This window comes from Salmo salar, chromosome 05, assembly GCF_965601325.2.
Source record: "Salmo salar chromosome 05, fSalSal1, whole genome shotgun sequence".
Taxonomy (NCBI): domain Eukaryota; kingdom Metazoa; phylum Chordata; class Actinopteri; order Salmoniformes; family Salmonidae; genus Salmo; species Salmo salar.
This window is the reverse complement of record NC_138295.1, coordinates 59688102-59702735: the sequence shown is the minus strand read 5'-3', so window position 1 is coordinate 59702735 and position 14634 is coordinate 59688102. Positions and strand designations below refer to the sequence as shown.

Sequence of the window (14634 nt, the reverse complement as noted above, 5' to 3'; positions counted from 1 at the left end):
AATACACGAGCTCTGAAGCAAGCTTCCAGAAAATTGGAACGGAAATGGCGCCACACCAAACTGGAAGTCTCCCGACTAGCTTGGAAAGACAGTACTGTGCAGTATCGAAGAGCCCTCACTGCTGCTCGATCATCCTATTTTTCCAACTTAATTGAGGAAAATAAGAACAATCCGAAATATATTTTTGATACTGTCGCAAAGCTAACTACAAAGCAGCATTCGCAAATGGAGGATGGCTTTCACTTCAGCAGTAATACATTTATGAACTTCTTTGAGGAAAAGATCATGATCATTAGAAAGCAAATTACTCCTCTTTAAATCTGCGTATTCCTCCAAAGCTCCATTGTCCTGAGTCTGCACAACTCTGCCAGGACCTAGGATCAAGGGAGATAAAGTGTTTTAGTACTATATCTCTTGACACAATGATGAAAATAATCATGGCCTCTAAACCCTCAAGCTGCATACTGAACCCTATTCCAACTAAACTACTGAAAGAGCTGCTTCCTGTGCTCGGCCCTCCTATGTTGAACATAATAAACGGCTCTCTATCCACCGGATGTGTACCAAGCTCACTAAAAGTGGCAGTAATAAAGCCTCTCTTGAAAAAGCCTCTCTTGACCCAGAAATTATAAAAAACTATCGGCCTATATCGAATCTTCCATTCCTCTCAAAGAATTTAGAAAAAGCTGTTGCGCAGCAACTCACTGCCTTCCTGAAGACAAACAATGTATACGAAACGCTTCAGTCTGGTTTTAGACCCCATCATAGCACTGAGACTGCACTTGTGAAGGTGGTAAATGACCTTTTAATGACGTCAGACCGAGGCTCTGCATCTGTCCTCGTGCTCCTAGATCTTAGTGCTGCTTTTGATACCATCGATCACCACATTCTTTTGGAGAGATTGGAAACCCAAATTGGTCTACATGGACAAGTTCTGGCCTGGTTTAGATCTTATCTGTCGGAAAGATATCAGTTTGTCTCTGTGAATGGTTTGTCCTCTGACAAATCAATTGTAAATTTCGGTGTTCCTCAAGGTTCCGTTTTAGGACCACTATTGTTTTCACTATATATTTTACTTCTTGGGGATGTCATTCGAAAACATAATGTTAAATTTCACTGCTATGCGGACGACACACAGCTGTACATTTCAATGAAACATGGGGAAGCCCAAAAATTGCCCTTGCTAGAAGCCTGTGTTTCAGACATAAAGAAATGGATGGCTGCAAACTTTCTACTTTTAAACTCGGACAAAACAGAGATGCTTGTTCTAGGTCCCAAGAAACAAAGAGATCTTCTGTTGAATCTGACAATTAATCTGGATGGTTGTACAGTCGTCTCAAATAAAACTGTGAAGGTCCTCGGCGTTACTCTGGACCCTGATCTCTCTTTTGAAGAACATATCAAGACTGTTTCAAGGAAAGCTTTTTTCCATCTACGTAACATTGCAAAAATCTGAAACTTTCTGTCCAAAAATGATGCAGAAAAATTTATCCATGCTTTTGTTACTTCTAGGCTGGACTACTGCAATGCTCTACTTTCCGGCTACCTGGATAAAGCACTAAACAAACTTCAGTTAGTGATAAATACGGCTGCTAGAATCCTGACTAGAACCAAAATATTTGATCATATTACTCCAGTGCTAGCCTCCCTACACTGGCTTCCTGTTAAGGCAAGGGCTGATATCAAGGTTTTACTGCTAACCTACAAAGCATTACATGGCCTTCCTCCTACCTATCTTCCCGATTTGGTCCTGCCGTACATACCTACACGTACGCTACGGTCACAAGACGCAGGCCTCCTAATTGTCCCTAGAATTTCTAAGCAAACGGCTGGAGGTAGGGCTTTCTCCTATAGAGCTCCATTTTTATGGAATGGTCTGGTCATCGGATGGGGCCACAGTGTCTTCTGATCCCTCCCGTCTCAGCCTCCAGTATTTATGCTGCAGTAGTTTGTGTGTCGGGGGGCTAGGGTCAGTCTGTTACATCTGGAGTATTTCTCTTGTCTTATCCGGTGTCCTGTGTGAATTTAAATATGCTCTCTCTAATTCTCTCTTTCTCTCGGAGGACCTGAGCCCTAGGACCATGCCTCAGGACTACCTGGCATGATGACTCCTTGCTGTCCCCAGTCCACCTGGCCGTGCTGCTGCTCCAGTTTCAACTGTTCTGCCTGCGGCTATGGAACCCTGACCTGTTCACCGGACGTGCTTGTTACACCCTCGACATCTACTATGATTATTATTATTTGACCATGCTGGTCATTCATGAACATTTTAACATCTTGACCATGTTCTGTTATAATATCCACCCGGACACAGCCAGAAGAGGACTGGCCACCCCTCATAGCCTGGTTCCTCTCTAGGTTTCTTCCTAGGTTTTGGCCTTTCTAGGGAGTTTTTCCTAGGGAGTTTTTCCTAGCCACCGTGCTTCTTTCACATGCATTGCTTGCTGTTTGGGGTTTTAGGCTGGGTTTCTCTACAGCACTTTGAGATATCAGCTGATGTACGAAGGGCTATATAAAATACATTTGATTTGATTTACGCTAAGCAACTTAACACCATGGTAGTCAACACAATGCAAATCATTGAGTGCCCATTAAACATGGCGCAGGAACACAGCAATATCTGTGATCAGTCAGGAGCCGAGAAGACCCTACAAGTCCATACTGTCGTTTCTGTTCCACATCTCGCCTTTACAGGAATCTGTCTATATTTTTTTTAATTCTCCTGTTCTGCTAGCAAATTTGTGTGTTGCTAATGGTACCATCAATATTTTCTCCATTTGGTTGAGTAAATGTGCTTAACCAGTTCAGGTGGCGAGACTAACATCTCCAATTTTCAATGCCTTCCAGCTCTTAGCCAAATCAACAGGCGCAAGAGTTCGGGGAAACAAATGGTTGTTACTCGTTTTCCCTTTGAATTAGGCCTGGTCTTTTGGTCATCTTCTATTCATTCATGAACTCAGAGATTCCAGTCTTGATCAAGGCTTGGACACCAGCTGAGGTAAGCTGTGCAACTGAATACAAAGACACACTGCTCATGCGCAAACCGAAAGAGAAAGGGGGAGAAAGAGATAGAGCTGATGTCAGAGATTCCATGGGATGACCACCCTAAGAGAAGGCATGTTGCTGGAGTCATTGCTTAGAGATGTCCAGTCATCACCCAGAAATCTGCCCCTTTCACCCTTCCTCTCGCCAACACACACCTGGATCAGCTTATCCCGTCAGCACCAACTCTTTAGCCCCCAAAATGCCTCAGATAAAACTAGAAGTTCACATCAACATCATCCCATCTGAAGGAGACTATAAAACAAAGTGGCATCAAAGATTGAATGGCCTAAGGGGATCCCACGTGTTGTCTAAGCCTGCTGTAAGCATTCAGTAACGCTTGTTCCCAGTCTTCCCTCACTCCTTAAATACTCAAGCTTCTCATTCCATGTGATAGCTAATTGTTGACCCTGTATGTTGTACTGTGGAAAAAAAAGGAGACTTTGAACAGTTTGTTACCACAGCTAGAAATGCATACAGAAAGCCAGCCCCTTATCGGCAAGGTGGCAAAATTACAACAGACCACAGCCTAAAAATACCCCTCCATAATCATGAACCAAATGTATCACCTCCCCACTGTGCAAAGTTTTTAAACAGCAGACAACTGAAAGAAAACAGAGGCGGGGAAACCGACAAAAAGTTCCGGCGAGCAAACAAGACAGCTAAGCTATGTCTGCAAGTGTCATTGCTCGGAAGCTTGTCTACAAGACAAAACATCCCTGACAGGCTCCTTGCTCGCTCTCTCCGGTGAATCTGCTGAACTTCAATGGGTAAATGGGTTATGTCACCAGTAAGGTGTGCAGTGTTCTCTGACAGCATAGGACTAGTGACTGCAGGCTTTTCAGTAGTAACTGGCAGTGTAGGCTAACTCCAGTAGGGTACAGAAGGGTTAGGGGGCCTGGTAGTCGGTCATTCTTTTTTTGGCAGACGGAGGCCCGATTTCCTTGTTGACATGCACGGCAGCGTGGCAGTAACTGCCAAGTTCAAGCAGTTCAAATGGGCAGAGTAATAGCTTTCCAGAGAAACTGTTTATCAAAGTGTCTGAGAGCTGATGTCATGGCTAAGCCAAGCATTTTGTGGACGAGGTCTCAACAAAGTTTCACTTACCCACAAACGGTCTTTCTCAAGTGAGGAAAAGGATGTCTCAACTCCTCCCCCCAGTTCACGATTGGTGGTGGGGGTCATGTGCATATGGCATGGAGTATTTCAGAACAGCCTGTTCTCTCCTCTCCTGCCACCATGCTCCACTGGGCACTTTATTACAGCTGCCCAGTGCCTGGCTTCAGAGGTAACCCTGCCCTGTGCCCAGGGCCTGTCGCTGTAGTCAGACCCAGTCATCAACAGTCAAGCAGTGCTAATTAACAGCCACTCATAGCAGATGGCTTCAGATGGGGATGTGGGATGCCGAGGCAGCAGCCAACAGTACTGACGCCCCTGACATATCCTCCGACTGGTGCTGTGTGCCATGCAGTGCCGTGCCATGCGGTGCTGACCCATGCCATATTGTGCCTTGCTGTGCCATGTAGCAACCTGCGAGGACACACGGGTAGTTCACAGAGAATGGTCACAGAAAGGGAGTAACAGGACAATTTACAAGGGCATGTTTGATTTGTGTGTGTTGTAATGAGACTAGGCCTACACTTTGTGCCCATCTGCTTACATGTCAATGCTCTTCAATGCTGTGGATAAACAAAATAATAGAGCTTGATTCTGTCAGCTGCAGAGTGCGAGCAGAGCGCTGCTATGCCAATGAAGGACTGCAGCACAGAGATATGCAGCAGAATTGTTTTAGTTGGACTCAGGGAACAATCTGCCCTGGTTTCAGTATTCCCGGAGAACTGCCAACCTAAACTCAGCACACCGTGGGCGGTAACTCCTCATACGGCACTAGCTGCTTTTTATTGATGTCTTGTCTTTGTGCAGAAATGCCAGCTTCTGCATCGTCCGAACACAGCTAGCCTATTTGGATGAAATTGTGCAATTAAGCAATAAGGCACGAGGGGGTGTGGTATATGGCCAATATACCCAGCTAAGGGCTGTTCTTAGGCACGACACATCGCGGAGTACAGCCCTTAGCCGTGGTATATTAGACATATACCACAAACCCCCGAGGTGCCTAATTGCTATTATAAACTGGTTACCAATGTATTGGGAGCAGTAAAAATGTAATGTTTTGTCATACCCTTGGTATACGGTCTGATACACCACGGCTGTCAGCCAATCCGCATTCAGGGCTCTAACCACCCAGTTTATAAAAGCAATTAAACCTTATGGACAGTAAAACCTGAGGGCAGTAAGAGGCATGAGACTGAATTCAAAAATGTTGACCAATATTTGCTTTCCCCAGTAGCTTAACATGCAAAAGCCATCAATGTCTTGTAGATGCCAATGAGAGTTCACAAAAACATGGTTTGTTGTGGGTATAGAACAATGAGCTAGGGCTTACATAACTCACATTTAAAAGGAGGGTGGGAGTTAGCTTTTGCATTACTCCTTCACGCATATCAGATATTTCTTAAAAGCAAACCTGCATCTTTGGCTGCACTGCTCTGTGGAAACAACCAAGAACAGTACACATCCTGACCATATTACAAAACCTGTAAATGATGTCTTAAAGTAAAAATCCTATAAAAGATTTGTTATGCATATATCTTTTTAAGGAGGCAACAGCCTTCTTGTACAAAATACACTGAATACAAAGGTCTTGATATTTGCAATTGTTCAAAAACCTACTACCATTATGATCAGAATGGGCAATATCCAAGTTGATATCTTGAATTTTAAGTCTCCCATTGACAATAGCCTAAATTAATTATGATTAATGCCGAGTTGCACCTGTGGATCTCAAGTCAGAATACTGTCAGCCCAAAATGAATGGTAAATGATCTGTTTTGCTGTGATAGAATTAGCCATGCTCTCTGAAAACACACATTAAATAACTTATTTTCAACATCGGGTAGGCCCATCCTATGTATGTGCAAGGCATACCGAACCTGTAAGCAGTCCGTGGCTAGGCTAACGGCAGTGGTTAAACAAGCATTAGCCGTGACAGGCCTGGGCACTAATGCTCATGTGAATCCCCACGTGGTGCTGGCTTAGCAGTCAAGGCAGTGAGGTGGCTTTACGTCACCCTGGGCGAGAGGCTCCTCTCCTGCGGGGATAGGATTACTGCTGTTCTGTCTTGGAGTGGAGAGAGTGGGAAGGACTGCTGTTGTGTTGTAGAGGAAGGGTGAGGAGCCAGCGGCCCTGTGATCTTACCATGGCTTCCTTCCGGGTAGAGGGCCCAGTCATGGGGGATTTTGGATCTTTTTTTATGTGAGAGGGCAAAAGTATAGCCTCTGTACCCATTCACCCCTCAATTTGGCTATACCCATCAACCTTTTGACCCGGTTGGCCCATCTGTAGAGCGATGCTGAGATAATATTGGGGATGCTTCAGAAAAGCAAAACTGGGAGCATGTGTCCCATTGTTTAATATCAGCAGAACTCAATATTTTCAACATCCTTCAATCATACCACAGTGATGCCTCTGTGAAAAGAGTTGGCATAGCAAAGTTGAGTAAAAAAACCCCACATAAAATGGTAAAAGAACAAGTCAGAGTATCCCAAAGCATTGGGCACACTCACCCAGTCTCTGGTTGAACATAAAGGAGGTAGGTACTAGGTAGGGACATGGGGAGAGGCCGGGGTGTGATTGCTGATGCATGGTTTTGAAGGCCTCGCCACCCTGACACAAACAGCCCTGGCTGCTGTGTCAAAAGGCTGGCAGGCATCCAGGCACGCAGTGGAGGGTGGGGCTGAACAGGGTTTTATGAGTCGCAGTCTGGGTGCACAGGATCTCAGAGACAAGCTTCCTATTGATTGCCCCTCTGCTGAGGAATCATGGGGATGTTTTTTCTTCCAAAGCACATCTGGTACAGTCTTGTCTGGGCTATGCGGTGTGCTGGCAAACAAGGATGCAGGGGTGCATGGTGGTGGAATTCTAGATGTCTCACATGTCATGGTTATAAAGTCTTATGAAAATGTATGGCACATACACACACACATTATATATATATATATATATATATGCTGTGTAAAGCAGTAATTGTGACCACCAGTGCGAATCTGAAGAATAAATTGTTGCCTAGTTAGAGAATTTCTTCACGACGGCTAGTAGGATGTGTCCATTCATGTTAACGTTTACATTACATTTGAGTAATTTAGCAGACACTCTTATCCAGAGCGAATTAAAGTTAGTGCATTCATCTTAAGGTAGCTAGGTGAGATAACCACAAACAATATCACAGTCATTGTAAGCAACTAGGCCTAAGTAATCTCGGTTAACCCAGAACTAAAGTCATGGCGGAATTGGTCAGCTGCTCAATGAAGTTATTTTCAGGAGTCCAGGTTAACTTTGGTAACCCAAGGTCTGACCTCCCTGATGACAGCAATGAAATGCCCATGTTGCCTGGAACATTAAGCTGGCAACAACCAGGGTTGAAGGGGTGACTCCTGCATGCATGGGCCTACTAAAAGCCTAGATCTGCATTGTGTTCCCTGTAGCATTTGGTCGTGGTAGGACAAATTACAATCCTTGAACACAGAGGCAATAAGAGACGCAGAGTCATGCAGTTGTCCCACTAACCTGGAGAAGCACTCAACTATTTACTTATTAATCTGACCTTGTTTGTGGGGGTAGAGGGATCCTATGGGGATAGTTTTAATCTACATGGACCTGGCACTGAAGCTGACACTGGATCCTTGAAACACACTCTTACTGAACAGCTGTTTGGGGGAGCCCAGCGAGAGACCACTTTAAAATTGTATCTCTAGACTAGGCATTGCTGCGGCAGCAGGGTTCCACAGTGAAATATAATATTCAGTCTCTCCTACCACACAGAGACAGTCATGATGGCTAAAGCCAACCAACACAATGGTAGGCTAAATGCCTGTGTGAGAGAGAGATGAAGAGGGGGTTTAGCTTTAACTCATAACTTTACATAGGTAACACTTCAGAGCATTTATAAACTGTACAGTGACAAACCATTTAGACTAGAGCTTTGAGAGAGTGCTAGCTAAGGAGCCTGGACAGAGGGAAAGGATCCTAAAGGACAAATGGATGGAATCTGGGTTTTTCTCTCCACAGAACTGTCCAAATAAGACATGAGTGCTCACAAGGGAACTGCACACAGATCTTTCATGTGTGGATGACTTCACTGTGTGTCACACATAGGCTAAAGGACACCAATAAACTAGACAAGCACACCCTGAAAACTTCCACAATGCTCAACTGGTGATAAAACAAGCGAATTATGACGTCACCAGGTCAATAGGATAATCCCTTGCCTTGATGGATTATGGTGATAATGCTCTCTGTCATCAGTGTCATGTTTCTCCCACCTGTGATTCAGCCAGCCATCCAGTTTGACACAGTGTTGTGTTTATAAATCTCAGGGCAATTTAGAGGTAAAAAACAAACCATTTAAATGTTGGTGGAGAAGCATGAAAAGTTGCAAATTAAGCCATGAACCACAGATTTTCCATGTTTCATTGTCAAGCGTCAAAGGGCTCTATGCAAAACAATTAGTGATCACTGTCAAACAAATGCCTTCAGAAGACCATTTTGTTCCATGTGATGCTGTTGTTTTTAATTGTTTTTTTTGTGTAACATATTTGACATTTACTGCTGAATTAAAACAGTCATTCACAGCGTCTTAGTTGTACTAGAGAATCTCAATATCACAGAGGGACACTATACAGTCTCCCCAAAAGATGGCCTCAGGTGTTCTGTGTGACGCTGTATGATCAATGCATTCCTTGAAAAAGGGAAGACTTGCGTAACGAAGCCTGACGATGCAAACTTGCACTCACACCCTAGCAGTCTGCTCACTGGGGAACACTCCTCTTGCCATTTAGCCCTTCCATTTTGCCTTTCAAGCATCCCCCTGCATTGCCATTGAAATGAGTAGAAGTGGGAGGGCTAGCTGCATTTCTTCCTCCCACTGCAATAATAGATCCCTCAGAATTCCACTGTGCTTGTGCGCTCCCTCTGAATTCTACTTGTACTACTATAAAAGGCATTTGCTGCATTTGTCCCTTTTGTTTCCTTTCTCTCCCCAAGCGGTAGGCTTGATCGACTAGTGTTTTAATGCAAATAGTCATAACTCCCAAAATGATGCTTCATCTGGCAATGATGATGGTATAATGCATAGCGTACTTGTAGTGGGTGCAACACATGCGTGGGTTCAGGTCCAAGTGCATACAAACAGCAGTCAGAAAGCTGCAGAGAAGGTAGAGTTGATAAGGGTTAGACTACCCTCATTTCTCCTAACAATGTGCCTTCTTTACATAATGAAACAGAGAGAAGGCCCTGTAGGCCTAAGCAGCGAAGAGCATGTCTCTGTCCTACTTTTATGTTGCAGGTTGGCTGCCTATATCAGACTACAAGCAAACAAAATAAATTGTAAATAAAGAGCTGAATAATTCAAGTCAAAGTGTAATGCTACCATTTCACTGTAGTGGTGTTGGCAATGGCGCAATGCATAGTTTACATAATGAGGAGAGGTCTTTACATAAACACATACACTGTGGAGCTGTCAAAGCCTATGTCACTGGTTTCAACCATCGGGGAAGAATATTAGTGAACTAAGAGTGGCATTGAAATGTAATGTCAATGTTTTACAATTAACTAAACAATTGCCTAAATAGAGGCCATTATTAAACTCACCGGGGCAAATAACTATAAAGCAGGAGTCCCTTGCATTGATATAACATTTGATACTCTCTGCATGTCTATGGGTTTACTTTAAAACGTTAATTATAGCAAGCAACAGGGCTACGATTTGCTGAATATTTCACCAACAATTGACTGACAGAGGCCTCCCGTTTGAAGTTGCTCATTCCTCAAATAGATCCATAGGCCTAACATTAGATGGGGAGAGAATGATACAAGGAGAGTTGTATGAGGATACAAGAAGAGAGTATAATGGCTAACTAGTCAGCTAACGTTAACTTACCGTTAGTTAGCCCAAGAATGTAACGTTACTAAAGGAGCCGACTGGTATGTGTATGTCGTCTATGAATGGGCTAAGCGTTAGCTAGCTAAATTTGTTAACGAAACTAACGTTAGTTAACTAAGCATAGTACATCTTTGTCCTATCCTTTTCTGACTAACTAGGCAGATTGGCAAGAAAGAAAACTAACCAGCTAGTTAATGTTAGCGAAGTTATCCTGAACGCAGTTAACTAACGTTAGCTAACAAGGCACAGTAACCGAAGCGACATTGTTAACGGGACTTGAATTAAATTGAAAGCTAACGTTATAGCTAGCCCGTTACTAACGCAAGTTACGTTAACAAGTCTAGTTAGCTAGTAGCTAAATGAGTTATCAGGCTGGGCTTACTAGTTAACGTTAGCTAGGTAACTTAGTTAGCTACCTGGTAAATCGAACCCGCTCTGTTTCATGTTTTAGCCGTCTAGGAGTCTCCCACTTAAAACTTCCCATTTAATGAGTTAGCGAGCTAGTTCCTTCCAACTCATTAAAAGGTTCATACAAAGCCAGCTACTGGTCGTCCTGTCCAAAATGTTGCCAGCTAGCTATAATGTTACAAGCTAAAGTCGTTAGCAAGCCAGCTAGCTAACGTTAGCAGTTGAGTGTCCCTTGTCTGCTTACCTTAAGCGGCTTCGCAGATATTTCTTTCATCGTCCCATAATGGTCCTCCCTCTCGACAAATATTGTGAAAACCTCCACGTTTATTAGACCAGTTGTTCCTGACTTTGAGCGAATCCGGAGGTTGCAGTCTACAGTAAATCCAAAACAAGACTCAACGACAAAGTAGTTTCTTACAACAACAACAACAATGTCAACCAAGGCGCTTCTGAGTCAGGCCAGCTGAGGTAGCCAAATTGTCGCCTGCCAATCGCAAAACAGACTGATGTTGCCTGACAATCCAGAACACCAATGACCACACGATACTTTTTGACTGAAATGTTCCAGTGTAGTTAACGTCAAATGGAAAAGGGAGAGTGGGAGAACCTTCATACGCCGATTGGCTGCAGAGAAAGGAGAGGTAGGCAATCGATTCAAGGCTAGGGATGGGACGGGAACTGTTCCTTCGATGAGGTCATCTGGGTGATGTAGCTAATGTGCAAACTTGTGCCTTCAGAAAGTATTCATACCCCTTGACCTATTCCACATTTTGTTGTGTTACAGCATGAATTCAGTTGACTCTGGGCCAAGAGTGTGGTGGAGATTGAGGTTCACTAGAATAAGGATAATTAAGGGGACGTTTCTGTCAGCAAAGAGCCACAAAGCCAAAGTCTCACCTCCCTAAATTGTCTCCCATCGCTCAGCAATAAGATAACTGTATTCTACATACTAAACAGGACATATTTGTGAATTTGCAGCAGAAAGAAAAGTAATGTACATAAAACTCTTCAAAACAGGGTTTTGGCTCAGATTTTCAATAGCCTAGTAAAGTTGTTTAAAATGTTAACATTTAATTTATCTTCAATATTTATAGAGTAATGTCGAAAACTAAAGATATGTGTGGTTATAATACTTTATGATTATATATTTGAAAAAAACTCCCTTTTTATGAACTCTAAATATACAAAAAAAGTATTCATTTTAGGAATTGAACATACTAAAACCTACATTAGATAAATAAAATCAGTATTTTTTTACAAAAAACAGCACTGATTCAAAACAGATGAAATGTTTTTTTTCTCACCTATGTACACACAATACCCCATAAATGACAAAGTGAAAACCTGTTTTTAGAAATGTTTGCAAATGTATTGAAAATGAAATACATTAATATCTCATTTAAATAAGTATTCACACCCCTTTTCTATGACACTCCAAATTGAGCTCAGGTACATCCAATTTCCTTTGATCATCCTTGAGATATCACTTCAACTTGATTGGAGTCGACCTGTGGCCAATTAAATTGTTTGGACATGATTTAGAAAGAAACACCCCTGTCTATATGAGGTCTCACAGTTGACTGTGCATGTAAGATGATTTTGAGACAAGACAAGGGTTTCCACCGGGCGCTGAGTCGAGATGGCCTGTAAGATGGTGGACAGGAAAAAAAGGAGGAAAGTGGAACATATTATAAGTAAATATGGAGTGGGGGATTTCACAAGCCTTCTGGGAGATCTGATGAAGGAGAAGATGGTGGACAGAGAAGGAAAAAAAGGAGAAAGGTGTAAAATGTTTTGAGTGAATATGGAATAGAGGATCACACAGAACTTTTGTAAGAGCTACAGAAGGAAATTGAGAGTGACGAGTGTGAGGATTAATTAAAATCGGGTGGCCGGTGCAGTTGTGACCCCCAAAAAGGAACTGAGTGTAGAGGGAAGTGATGTTGTGAGGAAGGTTGCCATCAAGTGGAAGAAGAGGGATACGTGCTCCGGTAGCTCAGAGATGGAACCTGACAAGAGTGAGGGTGAAGCACCTGTGGTGAGGACCGCCAAGTTCGTACCTTGTCCTGATGATGACAGGGATGATTCTGTCCCAGTGGGAGTGAGATTTGTGGAGAGAATGGATCCTTGTATTCTAGCTGATCCATATGTGGTGTCAGGTTGGGTAGAGAAGAGGTTGGAGACTGTTGAGTTGGTGAAAGTAACTCGAAGTGGACTTTATTATGTTTCTTACGTCCAGAAGGAGCGGCCGTTCTGGACTACGGTACTAGGGACAATAACTGTGACTTGCTTTGCTCTTCAGAGCAGGGCACCGTTGAAAGGAGTGATAATGTGGGTAGCATTAAGTGTTGAGGAAGATCAGTTTTAATGGAAGATTCCTAGTCTCTGTGACGCCTGTCATTTGGTGTGACGCAGTCCCGGTGGAGAGCATGGTGAAACAGAAGACGTTGTCTGACCTGCGGTGTTTTGAGGCAGTCTTTGCCCGAAGAGGTGAAGTTAGGATGTGTTAGTTATCGCATGAGAGCTTTTATTTCCGAAAATACTACAATGTTTTAGGTGCCAAGCTTATGGTCATGTTGCAGCAGTGTGTAGGAGGGAAGTTACTAGATGTAAGAAGTGTGCAGGAGGTAATGAGATGAAGGAATGTGTAGTATCAGTGGAGAAAGTCATGTGTAAGCTGTGGGGGTGCCCATGGGGCTAGAGATCGGAGGTGTCCGGTGAGAGAAAGATAGGTTGAGGTTGCCAGGGTCAGAGTAGTATAGAAAGTGTGTGTGTATGCTGGAGCAGTGAAAACAGTGGTAGAGGAAGATGGGTACAAGGTGAGGGATCCTGAAATGATTCCTTTGAGTATGCAGAGACCAATAGAGAGGGCTGGCAATAATATGTGCTTCAGTAAGGTGGGTTTCTTAGCATTCATAGCAATGGTTGTCAACTGCACTGCATAAATGGAACGTAAGTCACAGAAAATTGAGGTTGTGTGGTGGCAGCTGCAGAGAAGAACTTGGGATTGCGATGTTTTACTGCAGAAGATTTGCAGGGGGTGTTGAGTGGTCGTGTTCTGTTCTCCCAGGCTGTTGGCCTCTAGTAGGATCAGATAGGGTTAAGTAGTGGAATAGGGTGGTGTTGTTTTTAGTGAGGGCTAATAGTTGGCAGGGTAATTTTCCCTTTCTCCCAATTTTGAATTACCGGAAGTTAATGTAGGTTGGCTGTGACTGGCCTCACACTCCAGTACAGTAGGTGGTACTGTATGCACCTAAAAGTTGGATGCGACCTGCCAACCCAATCCCAATGAAGAAGAACAATAAGTGCACCTCGGAGCAGTAACTATACCATGAAGTTCAAGGAACTGTCCGTAGATGTCCAACATAGAATTGTTATGAGGTCAGAATCGACCTGTCAATCATAATAAAGCCACATACAAACATGGTCTCTTTTTTGCTTTCTTGAGTAAGGCAGCTCAAAAATGCAGGTGTTTCAGCCTAGCACAGTTCCTTCTGTGGTGGTAGGGCTGCCAGCAGAAAATAGGGAGCGTAGAGGTTGATAATGTTCTCTAGTTGCGCTGTGATTGGATCAGTGTTCTGTCACTGACACCATGTCAACGCAAAATCTACAGGTAGAGCTTGAAAGTCAAGCCTCTTGGGTGCTGCCATAGAGTTACATTAGAAGTGCCCATCCAAGAAGGCTCAAGGTCATTGGCCACAGATAAAATGACGTGTTATTTATTTATTTATTTATTTCACCTTTATTTAACCAGGTAGGCAAGTTGAGAACAAGTTCTCATTTACAATTGCGACCTGGCCAAGATAAAGCAAAGCAGTTCGACAACATACAAAAACACAGAGTTACACATGGAGTAAAACAACATACAATCAATGATGCAGTATAATAAAAAAATAAAAAAATGTTATATCTACCGTAGCTTTGATTGGACTGATCATGTCAACATCATATTTTCAAAATCTTACATCCGGCGCCGACAGAGATGGTTGCCTCACCTCGCGTTCCTAGAAAATGCTAATCTGAAAACAAAGCTCCCTAAATTTTATCAGCATATCGATTGCGCCACCCAGGCTGGCAAAACCCTGAATCATTGTTATTCTAACTTCCGCGACGCATATAAGGCCCTCCCCTGCCCTCCTTTCGGAAAAGCTGACGACGACTCCATTTTGTTGCTCCCAGCCTAT

At 43.3% G+C, this 14634-nt stretch overlaps 1 protein-coding gene across 2 annotated transcripts in view; it reads right to left on the bottom strand.

The window, feature by feature from the left end:
• The window catches only part of LOC106605289 (OTU domain-containing protein 7B-like), a 34907-nt gene extending 23936 nt beyond the window's left edge, over window positions 1–10971 (bottom strand). Inside the window, exons 1-2 of one of the 2 annotated variants that reach the window (XM_045718424.2) lie at window positions 10695–10946; window positions 309–374 (exon numbers count right to left, since the gene is read on the bottom strand). The gene's annotated coding sequence lies outside the window, so the exon portion shown is untranslated. Of the gene's footprint in view, window positions 1–308; window positions 375–10694 lie in introns of both variants that reach the window. The other variant, XM_014200762.3, reaches the window with a different exon arrangement.
• Window positions 10972–14634: the final 3663 nt, after the last annotated feature.